Source organism: Microcebus murinus, chromosome 1 (genome assembly GCF_040939455.1).
Source record: "Microcebus murinus isolate Inina chromosome 1, M.murinus_Inina_mat1.0, whole genome shotgun sequence".
Classification (NCBI taxonomy): domain Eukaryota; kingdom Metazoa; phylum Chordata; class Mammalia; order Primates; family Cheirogaleidae; genus Microcebus; species Microcebus murinus.
Genome location: NC_134104.1, coordinates 58,081,087 through 58,102,805, shown reverse-complemented (window position 1 = coordinate 58,102,805; position 21,719 = coordinate 58,081,087). Strand labels below are relative to the sequence as shown.

The following is a 21,719-nucleotide window of genomic DNA, read 5'->3' as shown; positions in this document are numbered from 1 at the left end:
ATTATAGTTAGAAATATATTCCTAATTTTTATCTCTCCTTTCCCCCATAATATTACTTATATTTATTGCACAAAATCGAGGTAAAGTATATTTTGGGGTGGTTATAAATGAAGTTGCCATACTAAGAATTCAGTTAGCAATGTGTATATATGTGCGTATGTATGTGTTTGTGTGTCTATTTCAAGAAATCTCATGGTGTAAAATTTAGTAATTGTTGATTGGATATCTGCTAGACTAGTAATTCATTTCTTTATGAACATTTCATCTTTTATATTTGAAATTATTTAGTAAAAATAACATATATACACAGAGAGACCATAGCCTTCAAAGAGAGAGAGATTTTTATGTGGGAGTTTGCCTTTTAAAAGGTATATATTTTTCCTGAGGTTTCATTAAAAGACTTGAAACAAAGAGTTGTAAATTGTTTTTTTCCTTATAAACTATTAATTTTTTGGCTAGCTCAAAACACTGAAGAATGAGAAACATGACTATTTTTCTCCTTTTACTAGAGATTATGGAGTTGAAAGATAAAAATACCCTATGTATTTTTCCATCTTCACAACTATCAGGATTTTTCAATATGAATAGTTAAATATTTGATTAAATGTTATACAAAAATGATACTATCCAGGATTGTAGTCCATGTTGGTTTTTTATTTTCATATTTTACAGATAAAGCTGCCAACCAAATGAGGGAGGGCACAATGACCTCTTTTGTGTTTGTTTTGTTTGGTTGTTCAGAATGAAAAAGACCCACATAATATACTGTCAGTGAAATGGACTCACTTTGACCATCTGTTCATGTAACAACATGATGGTCATACCTATCAACAGAAATTTTTGCCAACTAATGTTAGAATCACTTTTTTCTGTTATATCTGGGCACTTCTAGATAGGTATTTCAGAAATATTATTCTGCATAGTAAGATAAATACAGGTAAGTGTTGATTGGCATCCTGTAAGCACAATATATGCCAATCCCAAGGGAAAACATTCTTCAGTGTAGATTTCCAGTAATATTTAAAGTCGGAGATGGATGGTGTTGAATCTTCTCTTAGCTGGCTCTAGCTTTTATTGTTTTTGTGTCTTGCCTGGTTCCAGGCATCCAGTCTGTAACTGGCAGAGCTGCTTGATGAGGAGAGGCCACCAACAACTCTGCCCTGACTGCTTACATACCTGCCATGAATAATAGCTTTGTCAGCTAGTTAATCATTGCATTGTAACTGTCTCTGTTCCATCTTAGCCGATCACTGCCCAGAGGAGTTTAATTTCCATTGTAACACAAAGCTCCTATTACATTTCTGTACCTGCATTTATTTGTATGCAAAAACATCAATTCTTCTCATCTACCACTTAGGTAAGACAAGTCCCACTTCCTTGACAGTTTCTAAATTACATATTAAACAATGTACTTTCCCCCCTTATTTATTCTACTCTTCACCCTTTCATCAGTTTACTTCAGTAATAAGAGCTAATTAACTGTTTTTCACTAGTTACAAGATTTAAGGAATTATTTATTTTTTTATTTCAGCATATTATGGGGTTACAAATGTTAAAGTTATGTATATTGCCCTTGTCCCCCTGCCCCTCGAGTCAGAGCTTCAAGCGTGACCATCCCCCAGACAGTGCACATCTCACTCATTATGTAACGATGACAGTGCACATCTCACTCGTTATGTAATGTACCTACTTCACAATCTACAATTTTATACGTTTTTAGTGGAGATGGCAGTTATTTGGGATAAGTGCTTTAAGGGAATGTTGTCCTTGCCCCAGAAGGTAAATGAATAAAGGAGAAAGATTATAATCCAAAATAATCTCTAAGTGGCTTTTGTTTGCGTGGTGTTAACATTGTTTGATCCTAGAAATGAGGATGGCTGGTTCAACCTTACACAGAATCTTTAGTTTCAGGGAGTTGAATTATGATTATTTAAACTTGATGCTTGAATTAATACACATAACAATAAGCTGATGTTCTTTGAAGAATTTGAATCTTAGAGAAAATTAAACAGTGTTAGACTATCTCTTACCCAATAGAAGAAAAAGCCTAAAAATAAATATGTTTTATAGGGGGTTAAATATATAAATTCTCAGTTTTTAATTAGACCATATCTTCTCTCTAAATGTCTTGGTAGCATCTTTGGAAACTTCATCATCTCTTTTAAGCCTGTATTTTATTCTGCAAGCTCAAGTAATTGATCGAGACCTTACTGGCTTGAAAAGATTAATGCAGCTTCCAAAGTTGCCTAATACATAACTTAAGTACCAGTAGAATGATCAGTTTTTGAAAATAGGAATCATTTATCTTATTTATTTCCTTTGGAAACCTGTGTTAATTAATTGAATAAAATATGCTCATGAAACACACTGATAAATAAAGTAATCAAAAGATATCAAGAAAAAGCATTAACATTGTCCAAGATACATATAGGTGATTTGTGTTTCTTGCCTAAATTATGCATTTATTCTTTCTCCTTGTCTATCATTCCCCCAAATATCCAGGTCTCTTTTTGTATCCTAAAGTGATGACAAGATGTTTTTTATTCCTCTAATGAACTGGGAAGTAAATTAACATACTTTCTTTCTGGGAATTGGATTACTTATTATAGTACTGCTCAACATATCTTTGTAATACTCCCTAACCCCTACCCGCAACTAATTAGTGAATTTCAGAATTGGGGAAAATCTTAGTTGTGTGGTGGCTCTATATTTACCAGTGACCAAGGAAGTGTTACTAATACACTTGTCAGTATTAAAAAAGAATTAAGTAAATAAAGGGCCAGATGGTCGAGCCTAGGACCTATCAAGAGCCCAGTATGTGTGGGCTTGTCCAGCGGAATGACAGAAACATTTACCAGGCTAAGTGGAATCGGAGTTAAGCTTTCATTTATAAGAAAATGAATGTTTTTCAAATTTGTTTTTTTATGCTATTGTGGTTTACATGTACAGATCTCATTTGTACTAGTAGCATTTGAAGGCATGTATTTCCCTGTGCATCAAGAACCAGGAGTGTTAACATATCTCAGAAAAGTCTCTTGGTGTGTGACGTTGGTGTATCAAATGATCTATCTAAGAATTTTTGCTGGCTCAGAGAAGAATCTTGCTTTTGTCTCATATAAATCTATATTTTCACTATTACAGCATGCTTATTACACTTCATTACAATTGAATATTTGCCTTCTCCAATAGGCTTGATAGCTCATGATATAAGGAACCAGGTTGTATAGCATTTGCCACAATACATAGCTAGACAAGGAATTAGTAAATATTTGCTTACTGTTTTATGATAATAAGAGAATTATAAGAGTAGTTATAATATGACTAATTTGGAGAAATTAAAAGTCAATTTCGTTCTCTTTCCTGTGATTTAGCTGTCTTTGTATGTGTGTATGTGTGTGTTTATATATATATATAAATATCCTGTCTCTCACTCAACTTTCTTTTTCATTTTTCATCTATTGTAATTTATTTTATCACGTAACTATGTACTTCTGGAGGCAGTTTTAAATCTTTTTTGGTTTCAAGGATAAATGTAATGAATCAATGAATTGTTGGATAGGTAAACTGATTAAATGGAGTATACATTTTTCTTTTTATTATTTTTCTCTCCCTAATTACACAAATAATGCTAGAGGAGATTGGCTAACTTTAGGCCTCCTTTCTGTCTTCCCTCATCCCTTCTTTCTATTCTCCAGCAAATATTTATGGAATGTCAGCTCTGTGCCAGGAACTTTGTAGGTATTAGATAAAACTGTTGAATAAAAGAGTCTTAGTCCTTACCTTTGTGGAGCCTATAATCTAATGCCATATAATAAATTTATAAATAAACATTATATATGTTTTAAGGGACAGGTGGCTTTGGGATGAAGATAGATGAGGTAATATTTGTATCCAAGGTAAGTTATAAAGAAAACAGTTTTATAAACCTGGGTTACTTTATATGCTATGGATAACTTGCATAGGTATTTTTAAATCTCACTAATTTCTAGTATTTTTAAAATTATAGAAAAATCATTTCTTTTAAAGATTATTTATTAATAGCCCAGAGTTTATTTGTGAATTGGGTTGCAGTAATGGTGAAGAAAAAGCAGGTGATGGAAATGTGTATCTATATATGTATATGTATATATATATATATATATATTGTTCCTATCATTGTATAATACATGTGTGTGTAAAATATTTTTGTCTTCTGATCAGATTGTTCATTATGCTCCCTTTTGGATATGTGTGTTGTTTGGCCTTCCAGCCTGCATGCTCATTCAAAGGCATTCCAAGTCATTATGCTGGACTTCAGCCTTGTTTAGTAAAAAGGCCATTTCCTCCATCAGCTGTCCACTTGGACATACATTCGTTTTACTCTCAAAAATATTTTATATGCATTCGGTGTATATTAGATGGATTTGTTCAATTACTTGCAAATAATCAGTTTTTTTAAAGTTATAATTTGAGCTATGACCTCTCAGACTGAAAATTATAAGGTTTGACCCTTTGGTTCACAGTTTGACACAGCAGACATTAATTACAGTTTTTAAAGGACATTTTATTTCAGTTAGAATTTGTGTTATGAAAACAGTTAAAGTATTTTCCCTTTAACATCCAGGAACAAATGTTGAAATGTAAGAACATATCTATATGTAATATGTACATTCAAATATAAATAACAGGCATACATATGCATGTTATATACAAATGTATTTATGCATATTTATAGTGGTACTTTAAGTCTGTTATACATATAGAGAGATGTTTATATAACCTGTGAGTTAACACTTAGATCATACTTATTTTATATAACTGGTATCAGGATGAGATCAACTTTTTAAGTATGTTTTATCACGTTGAGAGATAATTTATTACCATTTAAATTTAGGCCTTTTCTTTTTCTTTGCCTTGAGCAAGGATTTAAAAATAGGTGCCTACAAATGCCCAGTGTCTGACAGTAATTTGAAAGCCTTGAAGACCATTTGAAGTAGTATGGTGTAGGAGAATGTAAACTGTTCAAGTGGTTTTCGCAAATATGTACTGAAGGAATTGAGATGGAAAATACTTACCAGAGAGATCAGTTTAGGTAAGTGTAGAAGGACATCCAGATGTATGAATACTGATATCATCAGTATTTGAAATGGAGGAATTTGGTATGTTTTTTATTGGATAAAAAGAAGATATACATATAGCTTTGTATAGGTATTTAATAAAAATATAATAATATTTAGATAATTTCTTTACTTCTAAAGCAGTTTTTCTCATTTTGTGCTATACTGTATTCTTTGTTGCTAAATTCATAAAATTAAATACTATTTCACAAAAATATTATGGAGAGATGAATACTTAAAAACATCTGTATAAATATCTTAAAGGTACATAAGCACTCCTTTGTATTTTAAGTATTGCAGAAATGCTTAACTTGTTTTTTTTTCTTCAAATTATTCTTTAGGCCAAAACTAACATGATGTATTTCATAACAAAGAAGTTAATAATTTAGGCAACAGCATTGAAAGCAAACAACTCATAGGGAAAGTGATTCTTCTCTTATAGAATGGATCATATTGCTCCTAATATTTTTCCCTACAAAAAATATGTTCCTAGTATGTTTGAGTGTACATCTTTGATATTTTTTAGAAAAACATTTAACTTCATAGAAATGATTTCACTTTAGTCTCAGAATTATGTTACTACTTTGGTTAATTCTCTACTTTGGTTAGAGTTTCAAGTGGTTTCTGTTATTAACAGACATGATTTTGGAGCGCCTTAGTGATTTATGAACCTTTGTTTCTTCAACCTGTGTACTTTGTACTTCCTACACTCAAAATAACATCATATTTGGAGTTATATCTGAGTTTCAGTCTTGGGCCAACCACTTACTGTGAGTTGGGGCAAGTTACTTTATTTCCCTGAGTCTAAGTGTACCCACCTGTAAAAGAAAATGGGAAAAATAATATCTATCTCTTGGGGGTATAGGTGAAATTGGAAATACTATTATATTCTTGAATTAAATGCCTACCACATAGAAAGTGATCAATAACTGATGATTATTCAAATTGAGCAATGTTCATCAGTTAAAAAAAATTAAAGCATTTCTTTTTAATGATTTTCATCTTTCTGATACATTTACTACATTTTTTTCATTCACCTCATATTCTTCTTGTGTTTTCTCCATTCACTGATTTTATCTACCTAATTTCCCCATGATTACCTTTGTACCTGGAGTTATCATCTCACCAGTACTATTTATTCCTTAAAAGGAAATCAGTGGTACTGTTACAAGGGGGTAATTGATGTTCCATAAAAAGGAAAATATCATAGGCCATGTGTTTAGTCATTTCTAAAAAAGTATAAAAAGAGTATCTAAGCAGTAGAAAGTCTTTTTCTAATTTGATAGTTTGGATTACATTCTTTTTCTTTTAAACTCATTAGTTTGTGGGTTTCAAGAAAATATTTGCCTCTATTTTTTTTTCTGAGAGCCACAGTAACAAAACAACTAACAGAGTAAAGAGGCAATTTACATAATGAAAAAATATATTTTCAAAACATACACCTGATAAGGCGTTAATATCCAAAATATACAAGGAACTCAAACAGGTCAATAGTTTAAAAAAAACACAATTAAAAAATGACCAAAGGACTTGGATAGACATTTCTCAAAAAAGGCATACAAATGGCCTATAAATATATGAAAAAATGCTCAGCATCACTCATCATCAGGGAAATGTAAATTAAAATCACAATGGGAGGCCGGGCGCTGTGGCTCACGCCTGTAATCCTAGCTCTTGGGAGGCCGAGGCGGGCGGATTGCTCAAGGTCAGGAGTTCAAAACCAGCCTGAGCAAGAGCGAGACCCCGTCTCTACTATAAAAACAGAAAGAAATTAATTGGCCAACTGATATATATATATAAAAAATGAGCCGGGCATGGTGGCACATGCCTGTAGTCCCAGCTACTCGGGAGGCTGAGGCAGAAGGATCACTCGAGCCCAGGAGTTTGAGGTTGCTGTGAGCTAGGCTGACGCCATGGCACTCACTCTAGCCTGGACAACAAAGTGAGACTCTGTCTCAAAAAAAAAAAAAAAAAAAAAAAATCACAATGGGATATTGCCTCACACTTTTTAGATGCTTATTATCAAGTGTCCCTTAAGGGACAAATGGATAAAGAAAATGTATGTAAACACAATGAAATACTATTCAGCCTTGAAAAAGAAGGAACCCTATCATTGTGACAACATGGATAAACTGAGAGGACATCATGCTAAGTGAAATAAGGCAGGCACAGAAAAACAAATAGAGCATGATCTCATTTATGTGTGTTATATATATAACAGTACTGTTTGACTTTTTTCGATTCTGTTTCTAAAATAGAAACAGAGAGTAAATTGCTGGTTACCAGAGGCTGAGATGGGGAGACTGGAAATATGTTGGTCAAAGCATGCAAAATTTCAGTTAGACAAGAGTTCAGAGATTAATTGTACATCATGGTGAGTATAGCTAATAACAATATATTGTATACTTGAAAATCGCTACAAGAGTGGATTTTAAGTCTTCTCACCACAAAAAAAGTAGTACGTGAGGTAATGCATATGTTAAAACAATCATGTCGTATGTCAAAAATATAAACAATTTTTAGTTGTCAATTAAAATTTAAAAAGCAAAAGTAATGTGAGGATATAGTAAATTAGAATTTCCAAAAGGCAGAAAATTTTTTAAATTAATTGTAAGCAAATTTTAATTTGACAAATACATTTAATTATTTCCAGACTTCCCAGAATTCCCATATGTGAATCTAATAGCTTCTCTTCCTACTAGCTCATTAATATGTTATCATCAGTCTTTTAGATAGACACATTTTAGGAATTTTTTTCCCCATGGCACGAACTAATTTTTGATCTAAATGTAAAGGCTTCTAAATACATTATAGAAGCTTTGGAATTTGAAAACAGTTTTCAGAGATAAATAGGCTTAGAAAAATTCAGTTGAATTTGAAGGATTTATACAGACCTTATCCTTGTTTGGGAAGGATATCTCTTTACCTTTTCCTATTCCTCATATTACTTCAAAGCTAATAGAGGGTGACACTGAAAATTGTTAATTTGGTCCCAATCTACTTTTTGAGCCCTTACTTCTAAACTCTCTCTCTCTTCCCATCATCCCTCATCTCCTTTCCCTATGCACACAATTCTTTCCACCCACACTTCACTGTTTGCTGTCTTTTGAGCACACTATGTGCTGCCATGCTATGTGCCTTTGTTCTTACTATTCATTCAGCCTACATAGTTTTCATGTGGCCCAGAAAAAAATACTGTTTCACTTGTTCATTCTCTAATACAGAATCACCTGGTCTTTTCTCAGTGCCTCCGTAACATTTACTTACATGAGTATAAGACTTACATTGTCTCATAGTTTTTACTCATGCTTGTCCCCTTTCTAAATGGATAGCTTTTTGAGGGGAATATGTCTTCTTCACTTTTGTGCGTAGCTCAGACTAGGTACTCAATAAATGTTTACTGAATTGATTAGTCTATGAATGGATTTAGAGAAACTACATTATCAATTTTTCACAGGAACTTACCCACAACAAAAGCATAGCAACAAGTGGTTCTTTAAAAATATGTTTAATAAATTTCCCTTGACTCACTACCTGACTTCCTTTAGGTTTGGATATTTGTTTTAATGCTTATTTTTATAATTGCAGTAAGGAAACAACAGGTTTTTCCTATACTCTGCAATAAAGTTGAATAAAATTTTAAGAAAAAAACATATTTTCTAGGCCAAAACAAAAGCAAAAGGACTAAATCAGTAACTTGTTGAAGTAGTTTTAGATCTTAGTACTTGATATGATAACATTGAAGATTAACATGGGAAGTCTTGCAAGTGTTTAATATTTTGTAATTTTATAATACCCACCATTGATAATTGTACAGGTTTTTATATGTGTAAACTTACCAAGGATCTGGAATTTAGGCAATAATTAGCCTCTTAATTATTGTGTGTGTTTGGAAAGCATTATAAAATAATAGCTCCCTTCCCAAAGAAAGATGTAGTTGTGTTAAAACCACACTCACTTGTTTAATGGTGTCTCAACTGAAACAGGTGCCTCACTTGCTTTGTTCTCCAGAAGCAACTTTATAGATTTATACACTGAGTATACAGTACACAGTGGCACCATTAACAAATCAGAATGAGGCCAAGGGAAAACTCATCTAGGATCCACACACCTAAATGCAGTTAGTAAACAGAGACACTAACTCTCATTAAGCATAATTAAACCTAATATTGACTGTAAACTGTTACTTACCTTAAACTTCTCTGTAGAGAGTGTGGAAAGGGATTAACCTAGCAGATTGGGACATTAATTACTACCTCTTTCACATTAGAGTTACCATTAAGAAGGGCTATAGTCATAAATAAAACATAGGAGGGATTGAGAGACTGAAAATATGTAAATTCATCTTATAAAAAGGAAAGAAAAGTCTACATTTTAAACAAAAGTGAGCTGTGAGTGATGCCAGCCCCAGCAAAATGGAACTCTGGCTAATTAAAAAAAAAAAAAAAAAGGCTTAAATAATCACAGAAATGTATCCTTTCCTTCTGACTGACAGAACCAGCGTCACAGGAGACCCTAGCTCAGCTGAGTACACTCTTTTTCACGCATAGCTTCCTATACTTTCTTAAACTAATATGGAGTTTGAGAGAGGAGCAGGGGACTTGAGAGAAATAGAGTTTCTTTCCTTTTTCCCCTTAGTCATTAATAGCCCTTTATTATGAAACTGATTATAATGATTTTATAAATGCTGTTTGGTTTGTCAGCAAGAAGGCACAGTGCTCTATTTTGTTCAGCCAAAATGGTGTGGTAACTGGTCTCCTGCTACTATTTAATAATCTCTTTCTTGGGTGCAATCTAAAGAGTATGTTGTGAAGGATATAAAAGTGTCAGCTAAATTTAAGATCGACTGTTAAGTTTTTATATTATACTGCTGCCCCAAGGGGGGATGCCAGGATATGGGAGATAATAATTTAAAGAGAAAAGCAAAATAATGACAATACAAGGCTTATCTACTAGCCTTAGAATTTTCTTCAAAAGTTATCAGGCTGTCTGGGGTGAATGTAGGCTGTTATCTATTATTTGTTTTTTATTTCCTTACCAACAAGTTACATATACTCACATCTGGCTTTTCTTATTATTTCACCAGGATGGGGTTTTAATATTTGGAACTGAATCCCACATATAATCTTGCTTACGTATTAAACCACGGTTTAGGTATAACATACTAGACTCTTACCCGGATCTTAGTGCTATCATGATAAATTTTATCTTTGATGTGCACATGAGCACAAGAGTAATATAGCAGTTGTGCATGTGGAAAAAGAAGCCTAGAAAGTAAGAAGGCATGTATTCTTTTTTTTTTAGTGGATGTCAAGTTTAATTTTAAAATTAAATCCCTAATTTTTCCCCTTGAATTTAAAGTTAGTTCTACAGCCTATGAGATGAACTGATGCAACAGAAATAATTAATGGACAAAAATCTATCCGTCATTTCCCCCATTGAACAAAAATTCACAAACTGGTTGGATGACAGAGGATGAACAAAAACAGTGAGAGTAAGAGTACTTCTATCCTCTGTTCTTTTAACAATCGTGACATTATGAAATAACCATAACAATGGCATTCTTATTAATCAGACATATTTATACAGAATTAGTGTTGGCTTCTGCTCTATATTACCTTTAGTTTTACATGAACTTTTATTATCTGTGCATATCAAAAGAGACATGGTGAATGAACAAAGAAGCCCTGTTATGAGACAAGTATTATTTGACATTTGGGGAAGCTCTTATTATAGGGTTTCCTCTTTAGCAAGAACAAGAGGAAGGTTGTCATTAGTTGCACTATTAAGATACTCTGGATTCTTAAAAACAGAAATGGAGCCCACTTTTTTCCTTGAAGAAGATTCATCAATTAGAACAATTAAAGTGATCCAAGACCTCTCACCCATATTTATCCCAATCTCCTTGTTTCATCATGAGAAACAATGACCTCATAATGTTCATAAGGCATTTCTTAGGAAAATTGTTTTTACCTTGGTTTAGAGCTAGCTAGCTGTATGGTTCCCTTCTTTTTTCAAAGATGAATAATCAATTTTAGATTTCTGGAAAATGCCTGATTAAACCAAAATGCAGAAGTCTTGCAAGGTCTATAACCCTACTGCAAACCAGATGACTTTTATTTTTGGTGTTAAAGGAGGATACTTCTAATTAAGGCCTTTTGAGGCCATCTTCCCAGGCTTATGACGTGTCTGACTGGGAATCATGATGAAAAAGGTGTGACTGTGGGTAATATTGAATCTCCTCTTAAAACTACTGGGCCTGTATTTTCAAAGATTGACTAGTTAGCATGTATTTGTTTTGTCTGAAGCTTAGGATAGAATTTTAAGTCCAAAGAATGAAAGTAGGTGAGTCATTACAGCTGTAACACATCAGTTGCCTGAGTAGGGAGAACAGTGATCCTTAGAGTGGAGATAGTGGACTGCACAATTACCACCTGTGGTTAATTTCAAATTAACCTCCCCCAGGCTGACAATTATTAGGCTTGATTTTTGTCTAAGAGGCAATGATACTAAAAAACGGTTTGACCAATTGGTTGTAACTGCCTTCTTTTGAAGTGCCAATAGAGCCTTTTAATAATTACAGAATTTTCCTGTATCCCCACTATATTTTCATAAGTTTTATGTTAACAGACACTGAGTTTGGGGGATTCAACTAAAAGCCAAACAAACAAAACCCCCAAACAACATATACACCCTCAGGAAAAAAAGAGACTGCCAGGGTTGGGTTTAAACACATGTAAACTCAAGCCACAGCTATTTTTTTCTGAATGAGCCAGGAAAACACATTAAACTCTTCTTAATCACCCATCTATCCTGCAGAGCAATAGGTAAGACAAAACTGTTTTGTACTTTGAAATAATTTAATTAGATCCTTCTAAAAATTATTTATTTGCTTGCCTGTTTGTTTTTAATTTCTAATGAATTCTATTGTACATTTTCAATTGGATGTTAGAAAGATAGGCAAAGTGATTTTACCTGTGGTCATTCTCTTTCCTCTAAGTAGGTGAGCACGTAAAAGCTATTTAAAATTGGAGAGACCATCCTGGTCTGGACTCAGGAGATTCCTTAGATTTTCTGAGTTTTCTCATTTTAAGAGTATCACCAAACCATTCATTTAAGACAGGGAAACTTCATATGTCTTGTTTGCTACATAAGGCACTTATGTCCAAATAGAACCAGGGGGTTGTTCAAATCAAAATGTGTTTCACGTGTCTTGACTCCCCTACTAGATTATGAACTATTGGAGCAGGGAATACATCATTTAGAACTGTGTATACCCTTTAGCTTTGGATATTACAGATACTGAGTATTTTTCTTTGCCAATAATATATATTTTTTATTTCCAAATATTAAAGAAGTACAAATGTTTTTGTTACATGGATACCTCTTACGATGCTTAAGTCAAGGCTTTTAGTGTGCCCATCACTGCATAAGTATGCATTGTACCTAACAGGTACATTTTTACCACCCCCTTCTTGATTTCCAATGACTTTTACATCTCTTTGTGCCTGTGTGTGCCCATCAATTAGCCCCCAATTATTAGAGAGTACGTGTGGTGTTTGTTTTTCCATTCCTGAAATACTTTGATTGGGATAATGATTCTCCAGTTCCATCCAAGTTGCTGCAAAAGACATTATTTTATTCCTTTGTATGGCTGAGTAGTACTCTATGATGTGTGTGCGTATAACATATATATAAATAAAGTATATATATATTATATATCTCATTTCTTTATCCACTCATAAATTGATGGGCACTTAAGTTGATTCCACATCTTTGCAGTTGTGAATTTTGCTGCAAGAAGCATTTGAATGCAGGTGTCTTTTTGATAAAATAACTTTTTTACTATGGGTGTGTTCTCAGTAGTGGGATTAATTGCTGGGTTGAATGGTAAGTCTACATTTCTTTGAGGAATATCCATAATGTTTTCCATAGAGGTTGTATTAATTTGCTATCCCACTAACAGTGTATAAGCGTTACTTTCTCTCTGTATCCATGCAAGCATCTAGTGTTTTGATCTTTTTAGTAATGGCCATATTGACAGGGGTAAGTGGTATCTCATTGTGGTTTTAATTGCATTTGCCTGATGATTAGTGATGTTGAGCATTTCTTCATATGTTTGTTGTCCATTTGTCTGTCCTCTTTTGAAAAACTTCTTTTCATGTCTTTTGCCCACTTTTTAATGGAGAGTTGTTTGTTTTTTCTTGCTGATTTGTTGAGTTCTCAATGCACATAAATCAATAGCATTGCTTTCTTTCTTTCTTTCTTTCTTTCTTTCTTTCTTTCTTTCTTTCTTTCTTTCTTTCTTTCTTTCTCTCTTTCTTTCTTTCTCCCTTCCTTTCTTCCTTCCTTCCTTCCTTCCTTCCTTCCTTCCTTCCTTCCTTCCTTCCTTCCTTCCTTCCTTCCTTCCTTCCTTCCTTCCTTCCTTCCTTCCTTCCTTCCTTCCTTCCTTCCCTCCTTCTTCTTCTTTCTTTCTTTCTTTCTTTCTTTCTTTCTTTCTTTCTTTCTTTCTTTCTTTCTTTCTTTCTTTCTTTCTTTCTCTCTCTCTCTCTCTCTCTCTCTCTCTCTCTCTCTCTCTCTCTTTCTTTCTTTCTTTTTTCCTTTCTTTCTTTCCCTTTCTTTCTGTTACCCAGTACCTGATGGCTTTTCTCTCTCCCTTTGGATAATTTTTACTAAATACTTTCAACACACAATCTACCTGGATTTTCCCACTAGACCTTCCACTATATGTCCTTCTTTTTCTCATTTAAGCAGTCTTTTCATTTAAAAAAAAATGATCTTTTCCCTCGTTTGCTCATTTTATCGTTTAAATGTACGGTATGATATTGTCCATTCCCACTTCTCTCTTCCTTTATGTCCATTTTTTGCTTGACATTGTATTCAATAAAATGTTTGAAGGTGAGCGTTAAGCCACCTGTGTGATTTTGTTTTAACAACACTCCTTTAAGATTTTTCTATCTCTAATTGTCATTGTGCTTAAGAGGGGCAGTAAGAGATCAGTTCCTACTGAGGTTCTGGGTAACTTATGAATTCAGGCTGTTTCTCTTGATATCTTCAAGACATCTATTGTTTCAAAATTTGGGAAAGATAACCATATTTTAAAAATATATAAGGGAAAGACTTTATTCTTCTCTGAAGAAAAAAAAAAACATTCCCCCATTCAAGTACAAGTGTAAATACTGTGCTTCAATAAGAACCCCCAGCTGATTTTGTCTTCATTTTAAAAATGTTATGTGGGATGAGGATGCTAGATGAAACATTTTGAACTGTTTATTACTGTCAAATAAAGTAAGTCACAGGAAGTAAGGAATTTCTAGACTCTAAAAAGTATTACAAAATAAATTCTTTAGACCAGAAATCATGTTTTCTACTTATTGGATCTTGTCTGTGGAATAGTGGATACACAAAAGAGGAGATACTGAACATAATTGATAGTGAAAATTCTCGAAATTTTTTCTTGAAAATGGAGCTTCAAAAATTAAATATCTTTGCAACTTTATGAAAAATCTCACTCCTAAAATGCTGTGTATTAAAGAACACATATATTTGTGTGGAGACCCTCAAACAGAGATAAGTCTGATTTTAGTACACTGTGTGGGGAATGACATTCATGGAACTCCATTAATAGCAATTTATGTTGATGTTCTTTTTATTTCATTTTGCTAATGAATTTAGTATTATATTGATGGATGCTAGGAAAGGAAGACTTAATTTGCAGAATAGTTACATCTGTGTACGTCTCATATAAAAGCCTACAAAGATGACCTCCCTTTCAGCTTGGAGGACAAACTCTAGATATAGAAGGACACTTAGAAATACTTGCTTCTCATCATGTATGAAGTGAACTAGCAATCTTTTGTCTGTTGATTCATATTTTTCTATTGATGGTGATACCACCTCCTTTGTAGCATTTAAAATGTATCATTGTCACAGTGACCAGGAAGTGGAATTTAGTAGATAGGGAATAGAGATGACTTTAAGTCCTGCATGAATGTCTAATTACGTAGAAAGAAGATTTGATCAGCCCCAAAGCCAATGATATTCCTGGAGAGAAATACTATTAGGACAATCAGACATGAATCCTTTATGGCAGAGGTTTTCAAACATTTTCCTAATAATTTACACTGAGAAATGCATTTGAATCATGACATGATACTCACATGCAAACATATAGGATTAAAACAAAATTGCATATGACAATATTTACTCTTCCTATACATAGCACTTTCCATTCTATCCTCTATTATCTCATCCTACCTCATCCTATTCCATCCCATCCAATCCTATACTATCCTATCCTCTCTTATCCTATTCTGTCCTTTTAAAGTCTACAACCCGCTATTTTAATTTCAAGAGCACTAATTGTGTGACCTGTGGTTTAAAAAACTCTGTTTTAGAAGTCTTTAAATTTCCTGGTAATAACAGGTTAAAAGAGAGAATAACCGAAAAGATTTTCTATATGACTTGGTGTCCTTTTAACCTAAGCAGAGCCCAAAATTTCCATGTGTGACTATGATCCAAATTTCCTTTTGGAAGAGGCATGGACACATATGCCAGTAGTCCAGGCATAAAGCCTGACTGCCACCTTTGCCCTCTGTTGCCATGATAACAAGGAAAGAGAAACAGAAAACTCTAGCCCAGCTCCCTCACAGCATTTAGATCCAAAGGCTCAAAGCTGCCTCTGTGGTGCATATTAGGAACCATGTGGTGATATGTCAAAATGAACGGGGTTCACCTAGATGAGAGTGAAATGCTCTGCTCTTCTGTCAAAGTCAGTTGTCCCTAAGCTGTGGGATGGTGACTTGACACATTGGGCCTCTCCCTTGCATGTTGTTGATTGAGGCAAATGCAGAGTCATCTAGCCCGCATGTGTGGGTGCATTGCCCAATTTATCATAGTTGTATAATGCTAACCAAGATTCTTAGCTTGTCAGAATGTTTTTAATGGGCATAGTTGTTGATAGCAAGCCTACCATTATACCTTCATTTTCTTCAGGTCATTCACCTGCTTCAGCCTGAGGTGATTATACCAATTAAATCTAGTTCTGGTTCTCAGCTGAGGGAGGGAAATGTTAATTTGAAAAAAGCTTCCCTAGTGATTTCAGTAGGTCTTCATAGGGGAAGACCATTATTTGTCTATTTCCTATTGCTCTCTTAAAATTGAAGTCATCAGAAGACCTGCAGAACAGGATTTAATCACAAAGAGGTGAACTGAGCATGGGAAATTTTCTTCTATCATCTTCCTTATCTATGTGTTACTCTTTTGAGTATTTGTCTGCCTGTTTGACTGAAAAGGCCAAGGTTTAACTTTGTTCCCTGCTTTTGTTGTGTTGAATGGAAGAATACCCTGAGAAGTGAATTAAAAGTTTATATTCAGGGACAAGATCATTACAATCAGCTCCTCCACCCATGAGCTGAGTTTGATTAGCATTTATGTAAAGTTTTCAATACAACATGTGCTTTTCTGGTTGTTCAGAAACCTTAGTCTTATTTCCAGTAGTAGAACATATTTATTATTAAATCTTTAGCATTACATATGGGTGTTTTAAATCTATCTGTAAAGTAAAACCAACATTATTTAGTATCAAACTTTAAAATGGATTCAAACAATAATTAGCCCTAGTATGTCACAAAATTTGTGTTTTCCTGATCTACTTTTGCTAGAACCCTCTCCCAGTAATTTTCCTCTGATATTGTCCTATTTATGGAATTAAGCCTGTTTATTTAGAAACAAAACAAAATAAAATACATCCCAGATTTTTATTCAAGTTTAGCCAAAAACAGCTTTCATAGAAAATCGAAGTCAGAAAAGTGATAGAGTAACAGTGGTCTTTACCTTTTCTCTTTTGGAGCCATCATTTCTTTTTGAGGAGGGTGACTTACCAGTAACCTAACCTTCCCATACAGTGAAAAGCGCCTTGCCTGGAATATATTTCTGTTGATGATTTCAGGGTTGAGTGCAAGAGCTGAGATGATAACTTGTCCCATTTGAGTTGGACTGTGCAAACAGAAACGGTGATTTTTTTTCTTTTTTTTGTCAAAAAGTCCTTAATGAGTGGTTGTCATTAGGTTAGTAAAGCCAAGAACAGACTTGCACAATGGTGCAACTAACATGCAAATTCAATTCAAGGGTTAGGAATGATGCAAAAACAATGTGAAGAGAAAAGGAAAGATGATTTTGGGTGATATCTCTGAACAGAAGAACTCAGGCACCTCTATCTTCTTTATATTGGTCCTCAACCACTTGGTACATGGACAGATAGGTCTGACTTTTAACTAGAGTGTATGGGTAGACAACAGAAGACACAATATCCTATTCCTGTCTACTGCCATTGTGGTTCTTGTCCAGGAGTCTTTGGAGCTGGAATTGTCAGTATTCATTCATAGTCATGGAAGGGCTAATTGTGCTGGTTACCCTGGTCTGGTGAGAGGGTCAAACCTTGATCTCCAATTTTTAGGTAACCATAGTGGCAGTAATGCTGTTCACCTCAGGATAGAATAAGATAGTTGTATGGGGTGAAGCAGAACTTCAGACTTCTACTTGGCACACAAGTGGTTTCATTTGAAATAACTATTATCCCTTCTGTTGGTAGAGGGGCTTTGACAGTAGCAGTGGCAGCTACAAGTGAAGACACCTTTGTTTACTTTGTTCCCTGGTATTAATGAGGGCAGTATGGGATCTACCTACCTTCCAAGATGTTGCATTAGCCAGGACCTAGTGAGGTTTTATGTTCCTCTGGTAATTCCACCATGGGGTATTTGGCCTCTAATAGTATTTGCTGTTGAGTGCACTTGAGGTGCTCCAAATCATCTTTTACTTTGGAAGGGACTTGTAAAAATTCTATTTTCCCTTATTCTTTTTTTTTCTCTTTTTTTTGCTATTTTTATTTATATTTATTTTTAATTTTTTTTTTTATTTCAAAGGCATCTAAATGGGGGCAGAAGAGGTCAAACTATTGCTCTTTGCTGACGATATGATCTTATATCTAAAAACCCCAAAGATTCTGCCATGAGACTACTGGAATTGATAAACAGATTTAGCAAAGTCTCAGGTTACAAAATCAATGTACAGAAATTAGTAGCATTTCTATATGCTAACAACAGTCAAACTGAGAACCAAATCAAAGACTCAATGCCCTTCACAACAAAGAAAATAGAATACTTAGGAATATATTTAACTAAGTAGGTAAAATACCTCTACTGGAAGACTACAAAACACTGAAGAAGGAAATAGCAGAGGATGTAAGCAGGTGGGAAGCCATACTTTCATCTTATTCTCAGTGTCTACATTGAAGCATGCTGGCACTGACACTTTTTAAAACTCAGTCTTCCCAGTTGGGCCCTTTTTAAATGATACTTCCCCAAAGCAGCTTGTCAGATAATGCTATCTAAGGTATTAATCCAGATCACAGTATCATGTTTACTTCCTTTCTAGCATATATGACTGTCTGTAAATATGAGTGTGTGTGGAGTGTACAAGTATATAAAAATAGAAACAAAAAGGAAACATTAAACTTATTTCATATTAACTACTTGACTTCTTTTAAGGATTAATGAGTAGTAAAAATATTTTTATCATGACCTACCTACTACCTTATTGATTTTGCAAGAAAATACTGGTTTTATGTTTATTAAATACTTTCACATTATTAAAATTGCTACTTTCTGATTTAGATTATTTTCCTAAGCAAAAAACATCTACATTTTAATATAAGATTCTAAAGTATTGGTAAGTAGGGTTATAAAACAAATATTTAAAGCAAATATTCAGCTTCATTGCAATCAAAACTATTTGTATTATGCAAGTGTTTAAACAAAGTAGCAAACCTGTTTCTTAAAAATGTGATAAACTATTTTACTTTCACAGTGAGATCAGCAGAACTTTATTTTTTAAAAGCTTCATTTTCCATTTACATCTTAGAAAGGTATGACCTCCTCCTTTCTCAGCTTTCTGTTTCTTCTGATGTAGGTCTTATCTCTAAGCAGTTAACCTGTTACTTTTACCAAATCTGTGTGTAGTTGCCTATATTGAAAAATCACTAACCATACTCATATCGATCTAAAATTTTGGGAAAGAACATGATCTATTAAGATAAATGCTGTTAATTTTCTTTAGTGATCATGTACTTTTTATATTAATCTAATTTTTAGTTCTATATCCTTACTGAATTTCTATCTACTAGTCTATTAGTGAGAGAGGAATGTTAATATCTCCAACTATACTTGTAGATTTGTCTATTTATCTTTTATGTTCTGTTAGTTTTTGCTTTATGTATTTTAAAGCTCTGTTGTTAGAGGCATACACATTTAGAATTGTTATGTCTTACTGGTTAATTAACCCCTTATCATTATATAACGTCCTTTTCTATCCCTAGTAGTTTACTTTGTTTTGAAATCTATTTTGTCCAATATTAAAACAGCCACTCCAGCTTTATTTTTCCCCATCTGTTTTTCTTTTAATTTACATATCTCATTATATTTGAAGTCAGTTTCTTGTAAATAGCATATAGTTAAGTTAGGTCAAGCATTTTTTAATTCATTCTGACAATCTCTGTCTTTAATTGGTGTGTTTAGAACATTTACATTTCATATAATTATTTTTATCTTTGGATTAATGTCTACCATTCTATTTTTTGTTTTGTTTCTTTAGTTTTCCATTTGTTCATTTTCCATTTCCTGCTTTGAGTTATTTGAACAATTCAATTTAAATTTATCTGTTGTGCAGCTGACTATATCTCTTTCTAAGTTTTTTAGGGGTTGCTCTAAAGTTTATTATATATATTTAACTTTTTACAATCTTCTTAGAATCAATATTTCATAACTTTATATAGAATATAGAAATCTTGAGTCTATACAATTCCATATGAGTCATTTTACTCTCTAAACTTTGCATTATAGTTGCCTTACATATCTACATACATTAGAAACTTCATCAGATAATGTTATAATTTTGCTTTCACTTGTCAAACATATTTTAAAGAACTTAAGAGAAGAATAATTTCTTACATTTAGTCATATGTTTATTATTTCTGTTGCTTTTTTCATTTTTAATATTTAAAGTTTCTTTGTGGCATAGTTTTCCTTCTGTCTGGAGAATGAACTTTAGTAAATCATTTAGAGTAGGTCCTGTAGCAACAAATTTTCTTAGTTCTTCATCTGACGATGTCTTTATTTCACTTCATTCTTTAAAAATATGTTTTATTGGATATAGAATTCAACATTGACAATTATTTTCTCTCAGCACTTCAAAAAATGGTAAAGGTATGCCATTTTCTTCTGGCTTCCATGGTTTCCAGATTCCAGAGAAATCTATGGTCACTGGAATTGTGTTTTCCTATAGATAATGTGTTATTTCTTCTAGCTGCCTTCAAGGTATTTTTCCTTGTATTCAATTTCCAGCAATTTAATTTTAATGTACCTAGACATGGATTTTTTTTTTTGTTTTTACCCTGTTTGGGATTTGCTGTACTGCTTGAATCTGTGGGTTTATGTATTTCATAGAATTTGGGAAGTTTCTAGCCATTATTTCTTCAAGTATTTTCCCAGCATTTATAATCTGTCTTAGTCTATTTTCTGCCGCTATAATGGATTACCACAGACTGGGTAATTTATAAAGAATAGGAATTTATTTGCCTCATGGTTCTAGAGTCTAGGAAGTAAGAGCATGTCACTGGCATCTGGCCAGCATTATTTCATGATGGAAGGCATGATATGGCAAGACAGCACATGAGAGAGAGGAAATAGGATCAATCTCATTCCTTTTATGAACAGCTCACTCCCATGATAACTAAACCACTCCTTAAAGACAGAATTAATCCATCTTAATCACCTCTTAAAGTTCCTTCCACTCAACACTGTTATAATTGCAGTTAAATTTCAACATGAGCTTTGGAGGACACAAACCATGATATACACATTCAAAATATAGCATACATTATTCTCTACTTCTGATTATCTAATGACATAAATGTTAGACTTTTTGTTACTGTCCCACAGGTTCCTGTGCCACATTTAGTTTCTTTTTCTTTGTTGTTTACATTGGATAATTTCAATTGATCTATCTTAAAGTGTATTGACTCTTTTCTCTGTCATCTTTATTTTGTTAATGATCTACATTAACAAATGCCTTATGTGGAAAAGTAGTCAACAACATAGATCTTAATTCAATGTTTTTACCTTCTTTGCAGGAGATTGAGTTTTGTCCTTGGTACTTTTAAACAGGTTTTTAAATTATTTTATTTTATTCAGCTTGTCGGGTTTTTCTCAATAGGAAGGGTGTTTTGATATGATGTATCAAAGCACTGAAGGTCTTCTGTCATAGAACCGAAGGTCTTCTTATGATGCTAATTTAATTGACATGATATTTGAGAGAGGGTGCTAATTAATTATCATGTTTTTTTTACCAAGTAATTTCTGAAGATATACTGCTTCTTCCACGTGTATTTTATACTTCCCTCTGTATGAATTTCTTACATATATTTGGATATATATGTACTATTCTTTCAGTATTTAAAAGTACAAAAAGAGTTTATTACTGAAGTTTATTATTTGGCTTGTACAAATTGATAAATCTCCATTTGAATGGTTACATTAATCTCCCTAAGCAAAAACAGTACTGTTATGA

The 21,719-nt window shown here is 33.3% G+C and overlaps 1 protein-coding gene across 12 annotated transcripts in view; it reads left to right on the top strand.

Moving 5' to 3' along the window:
• Positions 1–21,719, top strand: part of ZBTB20 (zinc finger and BTB domain containing 20) — a 760,184-nt gene that overhangs the window by 139,851 nt on the left and 598,614 nt on the right. The window contains exon 1 of one of the 12 annotated variants that reach the window (XM_076001608.1): positions 18,765–19,020. The exons of the other annotated variants lie outside the window; for them this stretch is intronic. The gene's annotated coding sequence lies outside the window, so the exon portion shown is untranslated. Of the gene's footprint in view, positions 1–18,764; positions 19,021–21,719 lie in introns of those variants that run through there. 12 annotated transcript variants of the gene reach the window in all.